At 40.1% G+C, this 19,893-nt stretch overlaps 1 protein-coding gene across 5 annotated transcripts in view; it reads right to left on the bottom strand.

Moving 5' to 3' along the window:
• TMEM150C (transmembrane protein 150C) overlaps nt 1-19,893 on the bottom strand; it is a 117,322-nt gene that overhangs the window by 72,864 nt on the left and 24,565 nt on the right. For 4 of the 5 annotated variants that reach the window (XM_037035637.1, XM_037035635.1, XM_037035636.1 and 1 more), the window contains exon 2: nt 3,323-3,389. The exons of the other annotated variant lie outside the window; for it this stretch is intronic. The gene's annotated coding sequence lies outside the window, so the exon portion shown is untranslated. The remainder of the gene's footprint in view (nt 1-3,322; nt 3,390-19,893) is intronic. 5 annotated transcript variants of the gene reach the window in all.

The following is a 19,893-nucleotide window of genomic DNA, read 5'->3' as shown; positions in this document are numbered from 1 at the left end:
GTGACTTCCTTTAGAACATCATCGGGCATCTGGCAAAAGACTGAGAACAAGGAAAGCCACTCCCTCCTGCAGGTGGAATACACCAGAAGGCTAAGATTTGGCTCCAACCTGTCCTGATGAGGCCTTGTTAGCTGTGTTGAGTTTGTAGAGTGTAGTTCTTATGATTCAAAGAATAAGGGCCTATGGATATGGAGGTTCACAGGCTCAGGGTCTATGTGAGCCTCTGGTTCGAGGACAGCCCAGTAGGTAGCTAGTCATTTGTTGTTTTAATGGAGAGACCAACAGGTGCAAGTCCTTGCGTCAGAAGCCCTGAGGCAACCAGTGGTCATCAGAAGTGGATCAGAGACTCTAGGAGACACAAGAAAAGGTTGCCAAAGGCTCTACAGTGAAGGAATTTTTGAAGGTACTAACAGAAATGCCTGTTGATTTTAAATTTGTAAGTAAAATTTTTAAATGAGGATTATGTTGTCACCAGAACCCCCAAATGACTAAATGATGTTGGATTTATGTGTCATTAGCCAACATGTCATATGAATCTTCTTGGAGGAGGATGCTATCAACCTAATGTCACATGTGTGCTCCTGGAGAAAGATGGATGTAGTGAAGGTCTTATTTGCAAAAACAGTATGATGGTAAAGCTGTTAAGGTACCCTGTGGGTAGCCTGAAAGGTATGTCATGTCCCTTTGAAGGACACAAACTGTAGCTGATTATTGAAATAGCCACTGAAGCCCTGGATGGTGTGGCTCAGTGGACTGAGTGCTGGCCTGCAAACCACAGGGTCACCAGTTTGATTCCCAGTTAGGGCACATACCTGGGTTATAGGCCAAGTCCTCAGTAGGGGGTGAGTGAGAGGCAACCACATATTGATGTTTCTCTCCCTCACTTTCTCCCTCTCCTGTCTAAAAATAAATAAATAAAATCTTAAAAACAAATTAAATAGGCACTGAATAGAACATGTTAGACAACCTATAAGAGGAAAGCACTTATTCCTTGCTCTTTGAACAGAACCCAGGAGAACCCAGTAATTCCAATAATATTGGGTATGGGGACCTTGATGGTTAGGACCATAGCATTCAGGTTGCAATAATCCATTTGAGGTGCCATTTATTTATTTGCTTTCCAGATTTAAGAACAGACAAAATTAGGCTGTCAAATGGAGATGCTGTGGAGATAGTCACTCCTTTACTTACTAGGTTTTATATAATAAGTTTTAATTTTTGAAGGTCCTATTTTAATTTATTTTAGGCCATATTAACTATTTTAACTGGGGTTCCATTTATCAAGTCAGTTTGTAAGTGCCAAAAACTTACATTCATTTAAATTTACTATTCATTATATTAGAGCATCTATCTCTAATATGGAATATTTTAGGGCAATGAGTACTGTGACTATGAGAAATTTAGGCAAGGCTACAGTTAAATGAGGCATACCAATTTTTTCTTTATTTTATATTTAATTGCCTTTCCAAGGTCATATAGAGCACCTGTTTAAATTTAATGGGATGCATTCATACAACTCTAATTTGAGTCCTAGTATTAAGTCCTTAGATGTTTTATTAATTGATGCATTTTAGCAAACATTAATGTAGAACCCAGGTTGCAGAGGCACAGAACGGAATCAGCACCCTTTTAATCTTTGAGTCATAGAAATTCTTCAGTATCTAAAAGTTATATGTTCATTCTGGATTTCCAAGTGGATTAAGTTATGGAGCCATGCTTTAACTAAGTTATGCACAGACACATTATATATAATGTATTTAATTACTTTATTTACTTTTTCCTATATTTAGGGTTTTTGTTGTTCTTGGTGTTTTTTTAATCAATAAATAATCCAGGACTAGCATTATGTTAGCAGGATCTGAGTTTGTTCCGCATATGAGGTGTTGTGTTTCTTTTTTCCTCCTTGGGGTTGTAGCTGCTAAAGTGGCAATATACCCATACCCCTGCTTCATTCCCTAGGCTTTTAGCTACCTGAAAGCAAGAACTTTATTTCTGTCTCTGGTTGTCAAGATGAAAGGTGAAAAGAGGAAGGTACCCGGTGTCTCTAGACTGTAGCTTCTCTCTGGAACAGCCCCCCACCAACTACAGGATAATCAGCACTCTACCCCTTTTCTTTGTTTTGTTAAACAAAAATCTTTTAGAGTGCTTTGTATCTCTAGGCAGTTAATTTTTTCCCTCTCTTTGGATGTCTACCTGACAAGTTCCTCAATGACACCCCTCCCCCCACCCCCCCCACCCCCGCACTGTATATGGCAGGGAGGTCTCTCCACCGGGTCCAATCAACCTTCCAGGGGCTTGGATCTACAAGTAGGAGAGTAACAGGGGCCTCAGCTTTGTCTTTTAAATTTTTTGTTTCATGACAATTTAATTCTAAAGACACTCTTAACATGCCAGTAGGTGTCAGGATGGGCGGGGTATAACAAAATGGTGGCTGAACTACAACCCAAATGGCGGCTGACGTCAAACCAGAGAGCCGAAAGGGTGGACTTTGCCAAAATGGATATCCGCATAGCAACCTGAGCCCGAGGAAAGCCACCAATGATATATTGCTGTTTTGTTCAGAGGGGGCCAATCCCTAGCTCCCACGGGGAGCCAATGAAAATAAAACCCACCATATTTCCTGCTTGGGTGAGACTTCCTTGGCCCCACTCTGTGGACTGGGGAACCTCACCCCAGTGTGCAAACCCCAACAAAGCTCTATATTGCCTGACTTTGTGGCTGATTGGCATTTTCTTCCTCAGCGGAGCCTAAGAAAACCTTTCAATAGGTAGCAGCACTTAAAAGTGCCCAGGCAGGTGGAGTAGGAGGTTAGTAATCTCAAATGAGCTGAGAAACCTCCTCAGGTATTTTAGCGGAGCAAAGGTGCTCCTTCCAGGATGGGCTGGCCAAGATGCCGGGGGGAGTAGAACCAAAATGGAAATGAAATTAAAAGAGGGGATCAGCTATGCGGAATAAACAATAAAAGATTACCTGAAGAGGGGACTCGTAACCAAAGATGGGTAGAAACCACCTCAAGACCAGTAGGAAGGACAGAGATGTGAAAATGGTAGGCACCTCTCCTTTAGGTGGTAGGCCAAGGTACAGCTCAGCTGTCAGAGCTTCCCTGAGAGGAGTGAAGCCTGGATCCCAGACCAGGCACCCAAGCAGAGAGAACCTGTGCCGGGATCTGCCACCCATGTAGTAACCAGTGGTGAAAGGCTGCAGTATTTTTGTTTTCTGGGGAGAGAGGGAGCCCCCTGGAGACAAAGCCACTATTTCTGGACCTCCCCACCCCACCCTGCCAAGGGGCCACAATGCAAGTTTCTCATTTGCCGCCACTCACCTTGGGCTCAGCGAAGGGAAGGTGGCACAGGCTGGAGTCACACAAGGAGAGTCTGGAGTGGCAGGCACTGCAGAGAGACAAGGGGGATTGGCTGCTGGGCTCCCTGTGCTAGGACAGAACTCGATACCACAACAGCCATGTTTCTTGAGAAGAGCAAGTCCCTTCCAGGGGAAAAACAAGTAACCCATCCTGTGGAGAACTGCTGGCCACACCCTCTGGAATCTTGCTCACTCCTCCTCTGGAACCCCACACTCCCCCTCCAGGAATCCTGCTTGCCCCACACTGCATCTTTCCCCTCCTTACTTTGCCCTATCCTACATCTTAACCTCTGCTAAGGAGAAAGTAACACAGGCAGACTTACAGGGTATCAGAGACTGACTTAAGGGCACAGCCATTCCATACATGAGTCCTGGGAACCAGAGAGGTGCTTCTGTAGGAGGGCGCGGCCAGGTGGCCCTCAAAAGAAGGATTTGTAATGGGTTCAGAACTCAGGGTGTTCAGAAAATATTAAAAAACATGGGATGTCTCACCCCCACAAGTCTGAGCTGGGGGGATGGGATACCTGGAACAGGGCCATTGAGTTGTTTTGCATAGCAACAGTTTCGAAGATTACTTCTAGAATGGTCATTTAACATATCTATAACCTTTAACTGGTTTCATAGATATGTTAAATAGCTGTGGCCATATTTTGAGCCAGGGAGAAGGGATTGACTTCCACTCAAGATGTAACTGGGAGGCAACTCCCCAGCCCATGTTACAGCACCTGTGTGAGAGCTTGGAGATTATTGGCTCCATGTCTGCCCAGACTCACTATGGCAGCCCGGTAAAGCTGGGAGGATATGGGAGTCCTGGCAAGTGTAACTGATTGTGTGAGGAGTCGGAAATGAAGCTGCAGATGAAGATTGGCGTGGGGATTTAACTGCAGACGTGGCAGCCATTGAGGAGAGAACCATGCACTTTTGGCCAGAATGGGGACTTTCACAGCCAGGTGAGAGAGAATCACCATGTAGCTTTAGCAAAGAGAACCACAAGGCTTTGGCCAGAGTGGGGGGACCACCCCTCCCCCCACACCACAGCCATGAGAAGAATCATCATGCAGCTTTAGCGGAGAACCACCACGTGGCTTTGGCAGAGAATCACCGTGTGGCTTTCTATTTCTTTTCCTGAGATAAGGTACCTTGGACTGGGCAAAGGGGGAAAGAAGGACTGTGTGTGTTTGTGGGGGTTTTAAGGGACTTTGGGATTTTGATGAAGACATTAAGTTATTACTGTTAAGTCTGTATAACTTGAATAAATAATTTCTTTCCTTTTCACCAATCTCTAACATGGAGAGCTATAATTCTCTGGTAAAGAGAAAGGTGAACCTAGTACAGGGGGACCTCAGGAGAAGGGGAGGTCAACTAGGTAATATTGTGGGACCCTCTTCCCTGGTGGCCAATCCAGGAAAACTATGGGAGACCACATGTGCAGTAGCTTTACAACTACTTGTCTCAGTAAAAGCCTATCAAAATTAGCCAGGAAGGATCTGCCCTGTAAGAATAGAGTCCCTCCAGCCCATGAGGTTAATCTCTGCTTGGAGTTGGCCTGCTCCCGTGTTCTCTGCTATAAACTCTGGGTGTTCGGTTCAATTCTTTGTCCTGATCACCAAGAACCTGGTTACCTGTGTCCACCTGTGACACTTCCAACTCATGGGAGAGCCAGAAATACCCTCCTGGTTTCCAGCAGACCCAAACTCTGGGCTCTGGAGGCCCCATCACTAGCCTACTAGGCTTCCCTTCCCTTCCCCAAGTTCCGGGAAATAATTCTGTACAGACTTAGACTGGGGAATACATTCACCATCTTCCCTGAGGTCTGAACAGCACCTTGTGCGTGAGATACAGGGTCCTACTCTCCCAATTCTGCCAGAAGCCCTCTCAGAAACAGTCAGGTCAGCAGCTAGACTAAAGATGACAGCAGACCAGCAGGTAGAGGTACATGGAGGTAGCTCCTTTAGTGCCCTTCATCATTTGCTGACCAACCCCTGGACCCTGTGCTAATAAAAGCCAGTCTGGCAGCACAGTGACGCCCATCGTTGACAGAGCCAAGCCCAGAGAAGACAGACACAAACTGTGGATTACTCGTAGCTTTGAATAGGTTGCCAAGGGCTAGACATGGGAAGAATCTGACATTGACTTACAGCAGCTCCAGACAACATCAGAGCCATATCCGAAGGGACAACCCAGCAGGCAAGCACAAACCTCTGCTGACACAAATTCTCTCTGTTCTTTTACATTAGTTTTGCATAACCTTTTTATTGTTTTTAAATTTTTTTGTATTTTTAAAATAATTTTATATATTTTTTAAAATCTTATTTATTTATCTTTAGAAGGGAAGGGAAGGAGAGAGGGAGAGAAACATCAATGTATGGTTGCTTCTCATGTGTCCCCTGCTGGGAAATGGCCCCTGCTAGGAACTGGCCTGCAACCGAGGCATGCACCCTGACTGGGAATCGAACCACGATCTTTTGGTTCGAAGGCCCGCACTCAATCCACTGAGCTACACCAGCCAGGGCTTTTTGTATTTTTATCTTTGTTATTTTTTAAAGTATATTTTACTGATTATGCTATTACAGTTGTCCCACTTTTTTTCTCCCCTTTGTCCACCTCTGCCCTGCAGCCCAACTACCTCCAGCATTCCCCTCACTTAGTTCATGTACGTGGATCACACGTATAAATTCTTTGGCTTCTCCAGTTACCATACTATTCTTAACCTCCCCCTGTCTATTTTGTACCCACCAATTATGCTTTTTATTCCCTGTTCCTTTTCCCGCATTCTCGCCCTTCTCCCTACCTGCTGATAACCTTCCTTTCCTTCGTCATCTCCACTTCTGTGAATCTGTTTCTGATCTAGTTGTTTGTTTTTGTTTTTCAAGTTCAGTTGTTAATAGTTATGAATTTGTGGTCATTTTACTGTTCATAGTTTTGATCTTCTCCTTTTCCTTAGATAAGGCCCTTTAACATTTCATACAATAAAGGCTTGGTGATGATGAACTCCTTTAACTTGACTTTATTTGGGAAGTACTTTATTTGCCCTTCCATTCTAAATGAAAGCTTTGCTGGATATAGTGATCTTGGTTATAGGTCCTTGTCTTTCATGACTTTGAATACTTTTTTCCAGCCCCTTCTTGCCTGCAAGGTTTCTTTTGAGAAATCAGCTGACAGTCTGATGGAAACTCCTTTATAGGTAACTGCCTCCTTATCTCTTGCTGCTTCTAGGATTCTCTCCTTCATTTTAATCTTGGGTAATGTAACTATGATGTGCCTTGGTGTGTGTTTCCGTGGGTCCAACTTTCTTGGGACCCTCTGAGATTGCTGGACTTCCTGGAAGTCTGTTTCCTTTGCCAGATTGAGGAAATTTTCCTTCATTATTTTTTTCAAATAAGATTTCAATTTTTTGCTCTTCTTCTCCTTCCAGCATCCCTATGATTTGAATGTTGGAATGTTTGAAGTTGTCCCAGAGGTTCCCAAACCTCTCCTCATAATTTTGAATTCTTGTTTCTTCATTCCATTCTGGTTGAATGTTTGTTTCTTCCTTCTGTTCCATATTGTTGATCTAAGTCCCAGTTTCTTTCTCTTCACTGTTGGTTTCCTGTATATTTTCCTCTATTTCATTTTGAATAGCCTTCACTTCTTCCTTTATTTTTCATCCATAATCAATCATTTCTGTGAGCATCCTGATTACCAGTGTTTTGAACTCTGTCTCTGATATGTTTGGCTGTCTCCTTGTCACTTGGTTATTTTTCTGGAATTCGGATTTGTTCTTTCATTTGGGCCATATTTCTTTGTCTTGTTGCACCTGTTACATTGTAAGGGGTGGAGCCTTAGGTATTTTCCAGGGCAGGGAAACCCACTTTGCTGCACTGTGGTGCAGTCTAGATGAGTGTTTCTTCTTTAACTCCTCAGTTGTCAAACTTCCATACAGTTCAATTTTCTAGCAGTTCTGGTTTTTTCTTTTTAAATTGGTTATTGTCTTTCTTTTGATTGTGCAAGGAAGCAAAGTGTATCTACCTATGCTTCCCTCTTAGCAAGAAGTCTCTTTTTTCAATTCTTTTCTTTCAAATATCTTATTTTGCTCTTCATTTTTCTTAAACCATTTTCCTCCTTCTTTCCTTTCCTTATTTTTTAAAAATTACTTCCCTTTCATTGTTCTTTATTGTCAACTTCTGTTTTCAGCAATTTCCTTTTTCTGTTCCTTACTCTCATTGTTTCTCTTCCTTCCCTCCTCTCATAATAATTTTTTTTCCTTTGGTGTTCTTATATTCTTTTTTCTTTTACTATTGTTTTATATTTCTACTTTTATTATTATTTGCCTTTTTTATTGATTTTGATGTTGCTGGGATCTTTTTTATTTTTGCTTTTTTTGGTTCTGTTTTTGTATTGTTTGCTTTGTTCTGTCAGAACCTATACAACAGTGTACAACAGTTGAGCTGTGCAGTCAACCAGCTGGAGGAGAAATTACACCAATGGGCCAACAACAATCAAGATGCAAGTACAATATGAGAGCCCAGATAACTACACAAGGGACACTCCTAGAGCAGCCAGCTCAGGAGGTCAAGGAGACTGCACCATTGAGCTCCACAGGACTCCTACCACATAAGTCCACCCCACAAAGATAGGGAGTCAAACCAGGTCTATTGAATACATAGAAACACACAGAGTCAGTTAAAATGGAGGGACAAAGAAATAATCTCCAAATGAAAGGAAAGGAGGAATCCCCAGAAAAAAGAGCTAAATGAATTGAGGCAAGCAATTTATCAAACATAGAGTTCAAAGTAATGGTTATAGGATGCTCAAGTAACTCAGTGAGGACTTCAAGGAACTTAGTAGGGACTACATTAGTATAAAAAAGAACATAGGGACTTCTGGCCAAGATGGAGGCATAGGTGGAAACACTGTGCCTTCTCGCACAACCAAGTTTAAAGACAACAAAATTTAAGTACCAAAAATGCAACCAAAACACAGAAAATTGAACTGTACAGAAGTCCGACAAAAACAAACCATTCAGCTAGACTGGTATGAGGGGCAGAGTCAGTGGTTGGTGGAGCGGGGTCTCACAGGAAAAAGTGGCCCGACCAGACTGACTCAGGCACGCAGGTGGTGGTTGGCAGAACCCAGGCATGGGGTAACAATGGGCAGACCCAGTGGGGGTGCAAGGCAGCTGGCTGACCTCAGTCACACCATCACACACAGATAAACCAGGTGAAGGAGCGAGCAGTAAGACAGACCGCACAGGCTAGGGCCCTAGCAATGGGAATTAAAACCTAAAACACCAATTGGAAAATCTTTTGGGGCTGAGGTGCTGGAAGAAGCTCCCAGGCTCACAGAAAGTTCAGGACCCACAGGGTCCTGAAGGGTGCACAGGCTCACACACCTAAGAGTCCGCAGCAGGGGGGCCAGGTTTGCTTGCGGGAAGCAGCAGAGGGGATCAAAATCCAAGAGAGAGCATGGAACAAGTGCCATTGCCCCTCTCTCACCCCACACCCACATACAGTGTCACAACCCAGCCACATGAGTTACCCTGACCTGCTGAACACCTAAGGCTCCCCCCCTCATATATAATAGGCGAGACCAGACCAAAACATTATGGCTCAAGAAGAACAGCTCAAAGCCCCAGAGCCAATAATTCTAAGCGACCAAGAGATAGCCAACCTATCAGATGCACAGTTCAAAATACTGGTGATCAGGATGCTCACAGAACTGGTTGATTTTAGTCACAAATTATATGAACAAATGAAGGTTAAACTAAGTGAAATGAAGGGAAATGCACAGGAAACCAATAGTGTCGGAAAGGAAACTGGGACTCAAATCAAGGGAGTCGACCAGAAGGAAGGAAACAATGACCAAACAGAAAAGAATGAAGAAACAAGAATTCAAAAAAATGAAGAGAGTCTTAGGAACCTTCAGGACACCTTTAAACATTCCAACATCCAAATTATAGGGGTACCAGAAGGGAAAGAGGAACAACAACAAATGGAGACTTATTTGAACAAATAATAAAAGAGAACTTTCCCAACCTGGCAAAGGAGATAGAATTCCAGGAAGTCCAGGAAGCTCAGAGAGTCCCAAAGAACTTGGACCCAAGAAGGAACACACCAAGGCACATCAAAATTACATCAGCCAAGATTAAAATGAAGGACAGAATTCTAGAAGCAGCAAGAGATAAGGAGACAATTACCTACAAAGGAGTTCCCATCAGACTGTCAGCTGATTTCTCAAAAGAGACCTAGCAGGCAAGAAGGGGCTGGAAAGAAGTATTCCAAGTCATGAAAGGCAAGGACCTACATCCAAGATTGATCTATCCAGCAAAGCTTTCATTTAGAATGGAAGGGGAGATGAAGCGCTTCTCAGATAAGGTCAAGTTGAAGGAGTTCATCATCACCAAGCCCTTATTTTATGAAATGTTAAAGGGACTTATCTAAGAAAAAGAAGTTTAAAAAGATGAACAGTGAAAGGAAAGCAAACTCAGTTATTAACAACTACACCTAAAACAAAAGCAGACTAAGAGGACAGCTAGATCAGGAGCAGAACCACGGAAATGGAGATCACATAGAGGGTGAGCAACAGGGGAGTGGGAAGAGGAGAAGGGGGGAGAATGCTACAGAGAATAAGTAGCATAGATGGTAGGTAGAAAATAGACAGGGGGCAGGGCAAGAATAGTATGGGAAATACAGAATCTAAAGAACTTGCAACACATGGACATAAACTAAAGGGGGGATGGTGGGGGAGGGAGTGTGCAGGGTGGAGGGGAATGAAGGGGGGAATGGGATAACTGTAATGGCATAATCAATAAAATATATTAAAAAGGGCATAGAAACTGTGAATAAGAACCAGTTGGAAATGAAGAATGAAATATCTGAAATGGAGAACACACTAGATGGAAATAAAAGCAGGGCAGATGAAGGAAAGGATTGAATCAATGATTTGGAGGACAAGATAAAAAAATATTCAATCAGGGAACAAGAAGAAAAAAGACTTAAAAATGATGAGGATGGTTTAAAGGAGTTTGGGGCTGCATGAAGCAATGATATCTGTATTATATGGATACCAGAAGAAGAATATGAGCAAGGAATAGAGAACCTGTCTGAAGAAATAATGACAGAAAACTTTTCTAACCTGGTAAAAGAAAAAAGTGGCACAAATTAAGGAAGCACAGAGTGTCTCACTCAAGAGGAATCCAAACAGATCCACACCAAGACACATCAAAATTAAAATGGCAAAGTTTAAAGGCAAAGAGATAATTTTAAAGGTAGCAAGAGAGAAACAGACAGTTATCTACAAGGGAGTTCCAATATGATCAGCTGATTTCTCAACAGACACGCTTCAGGCCAGGAGGGACTTGCATGAAGTGTTCAAAGTAATGGAAAGCAAGGATCTGCAACCAAGACTACTCTATCCAATAAGGCTATGATTAAAATGGAAGGTGAAATAACGGGCTTCTGAGAAAAGAAAATGGATAAAGGAATACATTTACACCAAACCAGCATGGCAGATGTTAAAGGGACTGCTTGAAGAAGGAGGAACAAATGCATAGAGAGGGGACATAAGTATAAAGGAATAAAATTGCAATGAATAAGTACCTATCAATAATCACCTTAATTGTAAGTGGATTAAATGCTGTAATCAAAAGACACAGGGTAGCAGAATAGATAAGAAAACAGGACCCGTGTATATTCTGCCTACAAGAGACACACCTCAGAACAAAAGATTTACATGGGCTGAAAGTGAAGGGATGGAAAAAAGTATTTCATGCAAGTAGAGACAAAAAAAATAAAAAGCTTGGGTGGGGAGCAATACTTACATCTGACAAAGTAGACTTCAAAACAAAGGCTGTAAAAAGAGACAAAGAAAGTCACTACATAATAGTACAATGAACAATTCAACAAGAGGATATAACCCTTGGAAAGATATGCACCCAATGTAGGAGCACCTACATAGTAAGGAAAATCTTGGTGGACTTTAAGGAAGATGTTGACAACAATATATTCATTGTAGAGGATTTTAACACCCCATTATCATCAATGGATAGATCTTCCAGACCAAAAAAAAAAAAAATCAACAAGGGAAACAGCAGCCTTAAATAGCACACTTAACCGAATGGATTTAAGTGATATTCACACAACATTTCATCCCAAAGCAACAGAAAACACATTCTTCTCAAGTGGACATGGACCATTCTCAAAGATAAACCACATGGTAGGGCACGAAATAAACCTCAATAAATTCAAAAAAAATCTAATTCTATTAAGCCTCTTCTAACATCACAATGGTACGAAACTAGAAATCAACCTTGATAAAAAAAACCCCTCAAAAACATTAAAAACATGGAGGCTAAATAGCATGTTTTAAAATAACAAATGGATCATCAATGAGATCAAGGAAGAAATCAAAAAGTACTTGGAAACAAATGAAAATGAACACACAACAATCCCAAACCTATGGGTCACAGTGAAAGTAGGACTGGGGGACATGCAGAGTATTAGAGGCCTACCTCAAGAAGATAGAAAAATCTCAAATAGCATTCTAACCCTACACTCAAAAGAACTAAAAATACAACAAATACGGCTAGAGTGAGTAGAAGGAAGAAAATAATCAAGATTAAAGTAGAAATACATAACATAGAGACTGAAAAACAATTCAAAGGATCAACAATTCCAGGAGCTGGTTCTTTGAAAAGATAAACAAAATTGACAAACCTTTAAGCAACTCATCAAGTAAAAAAGAGAGAGGGCCCAACTGAATAAAATCAGAAATGAAACTGGGGAAGTAACAACTAATACCATAGAAATACAAAGGACTGTAAAGAACATACAATGAACAACTACGTGCCAAGAAATTGGACAACCTAGGTTAAATGGATACAGTTCTAGAAACATACAATATTCCAAAACTGAATCAGGAAGAACAAAACTTGAATGGACCAATAACAACTAATGAAATTGAAGCAGTAATCAAAAAACTTCCAACAAACAAAAGTCCTAGACCAGACTGCTTCACAGGCAAATTTTACCAATCATTCAAAGAAGAACTAACAATTATCCTTCTCAAACTATTTCAAAAAATTCAAGAAGAGGGAAGATCTCTAAGCTTTTACAAGGCCAGTATTATCCTAATTCTAAAACCAGATAAAGACACAACAAAGAAAGAAAATTGTAGGCCAATATCCCTGATGATCAGAGACACTACAATCTTCAACAAAATATTAGCAAACTGAATCCAGTAGTATATTAAAAAGATCATACAACATGATCAAGTGGATTTATCCTGAGTATGCAAGGTTGGTATGATATTCTCAAATCAAGAAATGTGATATGTCACATAAGCAAAATGAAAGATAAAAATCACATGATCATATTAATAGATGCAGGAAAAGCATCTGATAAAATATAGCACCCATTTATGATAAAAACTCTCAGAAAAGTGGGAATAGATGGATCATAACTCAACATGATAAATGCCATATATGAAAAACTTACAGCCAACCTTATATTCAATGGGCAACAACTAAAAGTGTTTCCTTTAAGACCAGGAACAAGATAGGGGTATCCATTTTCACTACTCTTATGCAACATAATACTGGAAGTTCTAGCCACAACAATCAGATGAGAAGAAGAAATCAAAAACATCCAAATTGGAAAGGAGGAAGTCAAACTGGCATTACTTGCAGCTAGCGTGATAATATACACAGAGAACCCTAAAGATTCCAAGAAAAACAAGCAGACCTAGTCAATGAATTCTGCAAAGTAGTGGGATACAAAATCAATACTCAGATATTGTTGGCATTTTTATATACCCATAATGAACTATCAGAAAGAGAAACTAAGAAAACAACCTCACTTACTATTGCAACAACAACAAAAAATAAGGTACCTAGGAATAAATTTAACCGAGGAGGTAAAATACCTGTACTCAGAACACTATAGGACACTGAAGAAACTGAGGAAGATACAAATAAGTGGAAGCATATACTGGATTCACAGCTTGCAAGAATTAGTATCATCAAAATGTCTATACTACCCAAGGCAATATACAGATTCGATGTAACTTCTACTAAAATACCAGTGGCTTATTTCACAGATCTTAAAAAAGTACTCCAAAAATTTATATGGAACCAAAAGGATCCCAAATAGCCTTGGCACTCTTGAGCAAAAAGAAGAAAGTTGGAAGGATCACAATGCCTGATATCAAACTATACTATAAGGCCACTGTCGTCAAAACAGTCTAGTACTAGCATAAGAACAGACACATACATTAATGGTACAGAACACAGCCCCAGAAATAAACCCATACTTTTAAGGTCAATTAGTATTTGACAAAGGAGTCAAGAGTATACAATGAAGTAAAGACAGCCTCTTCAGTCATAACCAGTGTGGCTCGGTTGGGAATCACAGCAAAGAAAACAGTTGCTGGTTCAATTCCCAATCAGGGCACATGCCTGGGTTGCAGGCCTGATCTCCAGTTGGGGGCATGTGAGAAGTAACCATTAGCTGTTTCTCTCTCGTGTCAATGTTTTGCTACCTCTCTTCTCCTTCCCTTTCCCTTCCTCTAAATAAATAAATAAATAAATAAATAAATAAATAAGATTTTTACAAAGAAAAAAGACAGTCTCTTCAATAAATGGTATTGGGAGAACTGCCCTAGTACTTGCAAAAAATAAAACTAGCCCACCAATTTATACCATACACCAGAATAAACTCATAATGGATAAAAGACTTGTATATAAGTTGCAGTACCATAAAAATCTTAGAGGAAAACACAGGCAGTAAAATATCAGCTATTCACAAAGCAATATTTTTGCCAATAGACTCTCTTCTAGGGCAAGGGAAACAAAGGGAAAATAAACAAGTATGAGTACATCAAATTAAAAAGATTCTGTACAGCTAAAGAAACCTCCACCAAAATGAAAAGGGAACTCACTGTATGGGAGAAGATATTTGTTAATGATATATCGAACAAGAGTTTAATCTACAAAATATATAAAGAACTCATATGACTCAACACCAGGAAGACAAACAATCCAGTTAAAAAATGGGCAAAGGAACTTAATAGACACTGTTCCAAGGAGGAAATACAGGGGACCCATAAACATATGAGAAAATGCTCAACATCACTAGCCAACAGAGAGGTGCAAATTTTTAATTGGCACCACAATGACATATCACCTCACACCTGCCAAAAATAACTCAACAAACAAGTCTAGTGAGGATGTGGAGAAAGGGGAATCCTTTTACACTGTTGGTGGGAATGTAGACTGGTACAACCACTCTGGAAAACAGTATAGTTTCCTCAAAAATTTAAAAATGGATCTGCCTATTGACCCAACAATTCTGCTTCTGGGAATATATTGTAAGAATCCCGAAACACCAATTCCAAAGAATATATGCACCCCTATGTTAATAGCAATGTTATTTACAATAGACAAGATTTGGAAATAGTCTAAGGTGTCAATCAGTAGATGAGTGGATAGAAAAGCTGTGGTGCATTTACACATTGGAATATTACACAGTACTAAAAAAAAGAAGGATTTCTTATCTTTTGGGACAGCATCAATGGAACTGGAAGATACTATGCTGCATGAAATGAGCCAGTTAATGAAAGACAAATACCACATGACTCACCTTTAAGTGGAATGTAATGAACAAAATAAACTAATGAGCAAAACAGAATCAAAGGCACAGAAACATGGAACAGACTGACAGGTACAGAAGGCGAGGTGGAAGGTGTGGACTGGTTGAAAAAAGCAAGGGATTAGACAAAGAACGTATATGAATTACCCATGGACATGGACAATGGGGTAGGGACTGACTATGGGAGTGGGGAGCAGGCTTGGTGGAGGGGAACAAAGGAGGAAATTGAGACAACTGTAATAGCATAAGTGATAAAACATTTAAAAAGAAAATGTTCCTTCCTTTGTGCTCCCCCAACTTTTAAAAAAAAATTTTTAAGGCACCAGACTGTATGAATGGGATCCAGGATACCCCCATGGGGTTGGGGACAAGAAAGGGGACAGCAGCACGTGATGAGGCCTATTTGTGGGAATATTAAGGAAGCAGGAAAATATGAAGATTTAAAGTATTACAATATAGTACACCTAGAGGTACCATGAAAATGAGAACAAGATGAGGCCATGCTATTCCCAGTCAGGAGATGCATTCTGGATGTAAAAAGATGTAACGTAACATCCAAAAGGGCCTCAAACTTGGGGGCTGGGGTCAGGGAGGAAGGTCCAAGGAAGTGTAGGCACTGACCTGGGCTGTTTCTCACAGGGACAACTCTAGGTAGTCGATTCAGAAGTGAGTAGCAGCAATTGGCTTGCATGTTTAACAACATCTAATCTCTAATATGGAGAAGGTCTGCTAGCCTAAGATAAATTTTAAAATAGGTTTCTCCTCAGCAGCACTATTGACATTTTGAGTTAAATAATTCTTTGTTGTGAGGGCTGACCCATGCATGTAAAATGTTTACATTGCCCCTGCCTCTATCCATTGGATAACCATTAAATGCCCATGGAATTCAAGTCCCTGTTATGACAACCAAAAAGTTATCCCAACATTGTCGAATGTCCCCAGGTGGCAAAAATCACCTTCCGTAAGACCACTGCTTTAGAGGAATCAGTGAAGAATATAGAAATTATTTAATAAGTGTGCTGGGGAAATGAAATTTAAAATGGGGAGACCATCTATTTAGATCTTTACCTCATATCATGTACATACATAAATTTCAGTTTACTAAAGAGTAAAATGTAAAACTTGAAACTATGACATGTGTAGGAAATTTAGGTAAATATTTAGCAAATATCTGGATAGGGAAACATTTTCTGAAGTTTAGAAACAAAGGAAGAAACCACAAAGGATATGTTGATAGCTTTGACCACATAAAGCTAAACTTCTGTAAAATTAAAAGGTAAGTGACAAACTGGGAAAATATTTACAACCAATATGACAAAGACCTGATGTTCTTCATATAGAATGATGGTATCAGTAAGAAAATACTAATGCATCAAAATAAAAATGGGAAAAAGATGTGAACAAACATTTTACAGTAGTATAATTACAAATGTCCATATTAAATACATAACATTTTTGTTAACTTCACCAACAATTAATCAAATGAAAATTTAAAAATAATGAATTTCTAGCTTTATACTATTTAAGAGGCAAAGATTTATTTTAAATGGTTAATAGTTAATGTGGGTGAAGATGTGGATAATGAGTACTCTCTATACTACTGGTGATAGATGAGCCAGGCCCTATCACACATTTTGGAAAACAATTTAGTACTAAGTATCAAGAGGCTTAAGAAAGCTCCTAAACGGGACCTTTTAGTCACAGAACTTGTAGTGAGTTGAATTGTGCTCCCTTCAAAAAAGATAAGTTCAAGTCCTAACCCTCATTACCTGTGAAGGTGAACTTACTTGGAAATAGGCCTTTGCAGATATAATTAGCCAAGTATTTAGGAAGCTATCACCATGAATATGATTAGTGCTTTTATTAAAAAAGGAGAGGATACAGTAAAACATACATAGAGAAGAACACCATGTGAAGACAGAGGTAGAGATTAGAATTAAGCTGCCTCCAGCCACGAAATGTCAGGAGCCACCAGAATCTGGAAGAGGCCAGGAAAGACTATCTTCCTAGAGACTAACAAAGGGAGCACGGCCCCGCCGATACCCTGGTTTTGGGTTTCTGACCTCCAGAACAGTGACAGAATAAATTTCTGTTGTTTTAAGCCATTAAGGTTGTTGTGGCCTTTGGAAACTAATACACTATGGAAACAATCAGTGATATGAATAAAAAACATATAGAGGTGTTCACCTTTGCATTATTTGTGACAGCAAAAAATTAGGGAAAACTTAAAAGAAATGAAAACTAGGAGAAACATTGTTATAATGTATACGTAATATATTGTGCAGCCATTAAAATACATTTTGAAGATAATGCCATAGGAAAATGCTTACAGTATAGAAAATAGAAACTTCAGGATATAAATACGTATATGTACAATGTGATCCCCAAATGCAATATGTAATACACACACTTAATACTCTGAGGAATAACATGAGTAAAAAGTCCCAAATAGAAAACAGCAAATAAAGAGTACACTAAAAGAAAAATAAACCATGACTTAGGAGAGTTTATCCCAGGGAACATATAATTATTATTATGAACACAAACTCTAATAAGAGGATGTTGAAAAGACATTTGATATAATTCAGCACTCAGAAAATATCTACAAAAACTAGGAATAGAAGGTTCTATCATGAGCATCTCCTGCAAACCATAAGCCAATATAATTTTTTGGTGTGAAAAGGCAGTTTCCCTATTAACCACAACTAAGATGAAAGAATAAATATTATCACCATGATTAGCACTATTCTGGCAGTTTTTACCAATTCAATATGACAACAGATATAAGGGGTCTATTTATAAGACAGAAATAGAATACCGAAAACAGCCCTGGCTGTTGTAGCTCAATGGATTGAGTGTGGGCTGAGAATCAAAATGTTGCCAGTTTGATTCCCAGTCAGGGCACATGCCTGGGTTGCCAGCCAGGTCCCCAGTGGGGGGCCACATGAGAGGCAACCACACATTGATGTTTCTCTCCATCTCTTTCTCCCTCCCTTCCATCTCCCCAAAAATAAATAAATAAAATCTTAAAAAAAAGAAATACGGAAACAAACTACTTCTGGCCAAGATGGATTCATAGGTAGATATACTTTGCTTCCTCACACAACCAAAAGAACAACAATTTAAAACCAACTTAAAAACAAGAAACAACTAGAACTGTCAGAAAATCAAACTGTATGGAAGTCCAACAATCAAAGAGGTAAAGAAGAAACATTTATCCAGACTGGTAGCAGGGGCAGAGAAGGACAGCCAGGCAAGAGAGGATATTTGACAAGGCGGCAGCTGGTAAACCAGGTGGGCGATTAGTGGCTAGTGGATGGAGCAGTCCCATACTCGAATGCAGATAAACCAGGAAGAACAAGTGGGGAGTGAAATATGTCACATAACCCAGCATTCCAGTGTGGGAAATAAAGCCTCAAAACCTCTGGCTGTAAAAACTAAAGAAGTTGCAGTGGCGGAATAAACTCCCAGTCTCACAGGAGAGTCCATTGTAGGGACCCACAGGGTCCTAGAATGTACACAAACTCATCCACCTGGGAAGAGCACCAGAGGGGCCCAATTTGCTTGTGGGTGGTGGGGGAAGTGACTGAAAGTGGGGCCTGAGTGAAGCAAGCATCATTGTTCCCTCTAGGGCCCCTCCTCCACATACACTGCCACAATGCAGTGGTTGGGTTTCTCCACCCTGGTGACTACCTAACGTTTTGCCCCTTACAACTTAACCAGTACATCGAGACAAAGAAATATGGCCCAAATGAAAGAACAAATCCAAATTCCAGAAAAATAACTAAGTGATGAGGAGACAGCCAACCTATCAGAGGTAGAGTTCAAAATACTGGTAATCAGGATGCTCACAGAAATGGTTGGGTATGAATGAAAAATAAAGGAAGAAGTGAAGCTATTGAAAGTGAAATAGAGGAAAATATACAGGGAACCAATAGTGAAGGAAAGGAAAACAAGACTTAAATCAACAATATGGAACAGAAGGAATAAACAAACATTCAACCAGTATGGAATGAAGAAACAAGAATTCAAAAATACGAGGAAAGGTTTAGGAACCTCTGGGACAACTTTAAATGTTCCAACATCCAAATCACAAGGATGCCAGAAGGAGAAGAACAGCAATAAATTGAAAACTTGTTTGAAAAACATAATGAAGGAGAACTTATCTAATCTGGCAAAGGAAATAGACTTTCAGGAAGTCCAGGAAGCTCAGAGGGTCCCAAAGAAGTTGGACCCAAGGAAACACACATTAAGGAACATCATAATTACATTACTCAAGATTAAAGACAAGGAGAGAATCTTAAAAGCAGCAGGAGAAAAGAAGACAGTCACCTACAAAGGAGTGCCCATAAGGTTATCAGCTGATTTCTCAAAAAAAACCCCCAAAACCTAGCAGGCAATAAGGGGATGGAAAGAAGTATTTGAAGTCATGGAAGACAAGGACTTTCAACCAAGATTACTCTATCCAGCAAAGCAATCACTTAGAATGGAAGGGTAGATAAAGTACTTCCCAGATAAGGTCAAGTTAAAGGAGTTGATCATCACCAAGCCCTTATTATATGAAATGTTAAAGGGCCTTATCTAAGGAAAAGGAGAAGATCAAAACTATGAACAGTAAAGTGACCACAAACTCACAACTATTCACAACTGAACTTGAAAAACAAAAACAAAAACAAACTAAGCAAACAACTATATCAGGAACAGATTAACAGAAATGGAGATGACATGGTGGGTTATCAGCAGGGAGGGAGAAGGGGGAGAATGAGAAAAAAGGAACAGGGAATAAGAAGCATATTTGGTGAGTACAAAATAGACAGGGAGATGTTAAGAATAATATGGTAAATGGAGAAACCAAAGAACTTAAATGTATGACCCATGAACATGAGCTAAGGGAGGGATGCTAGAGGGG

This window comes from Sturnira hondurensis, unplaced genomic scaffold (genome assembly GCF_014824575.4).
Source record: "Sturnira hondurensis isolate 20B ecotype Veracruz unplaced genomic scaffold, ASM1482457v3 Scaffold0022542, whole genome shotgun sequence".
Taxonomy (NCBI): domain Eukaryota; kingdom Metazoa; phylum Chordata; class Mammalia; order Chiroptera; family Phyllostomidae; genus Sturnira; species Sturnira hondurensis.
Note: the sequence above shows the minus strand (reverse complement) of the source record. Positions and strands in the feature narration are given on the sequence as shown.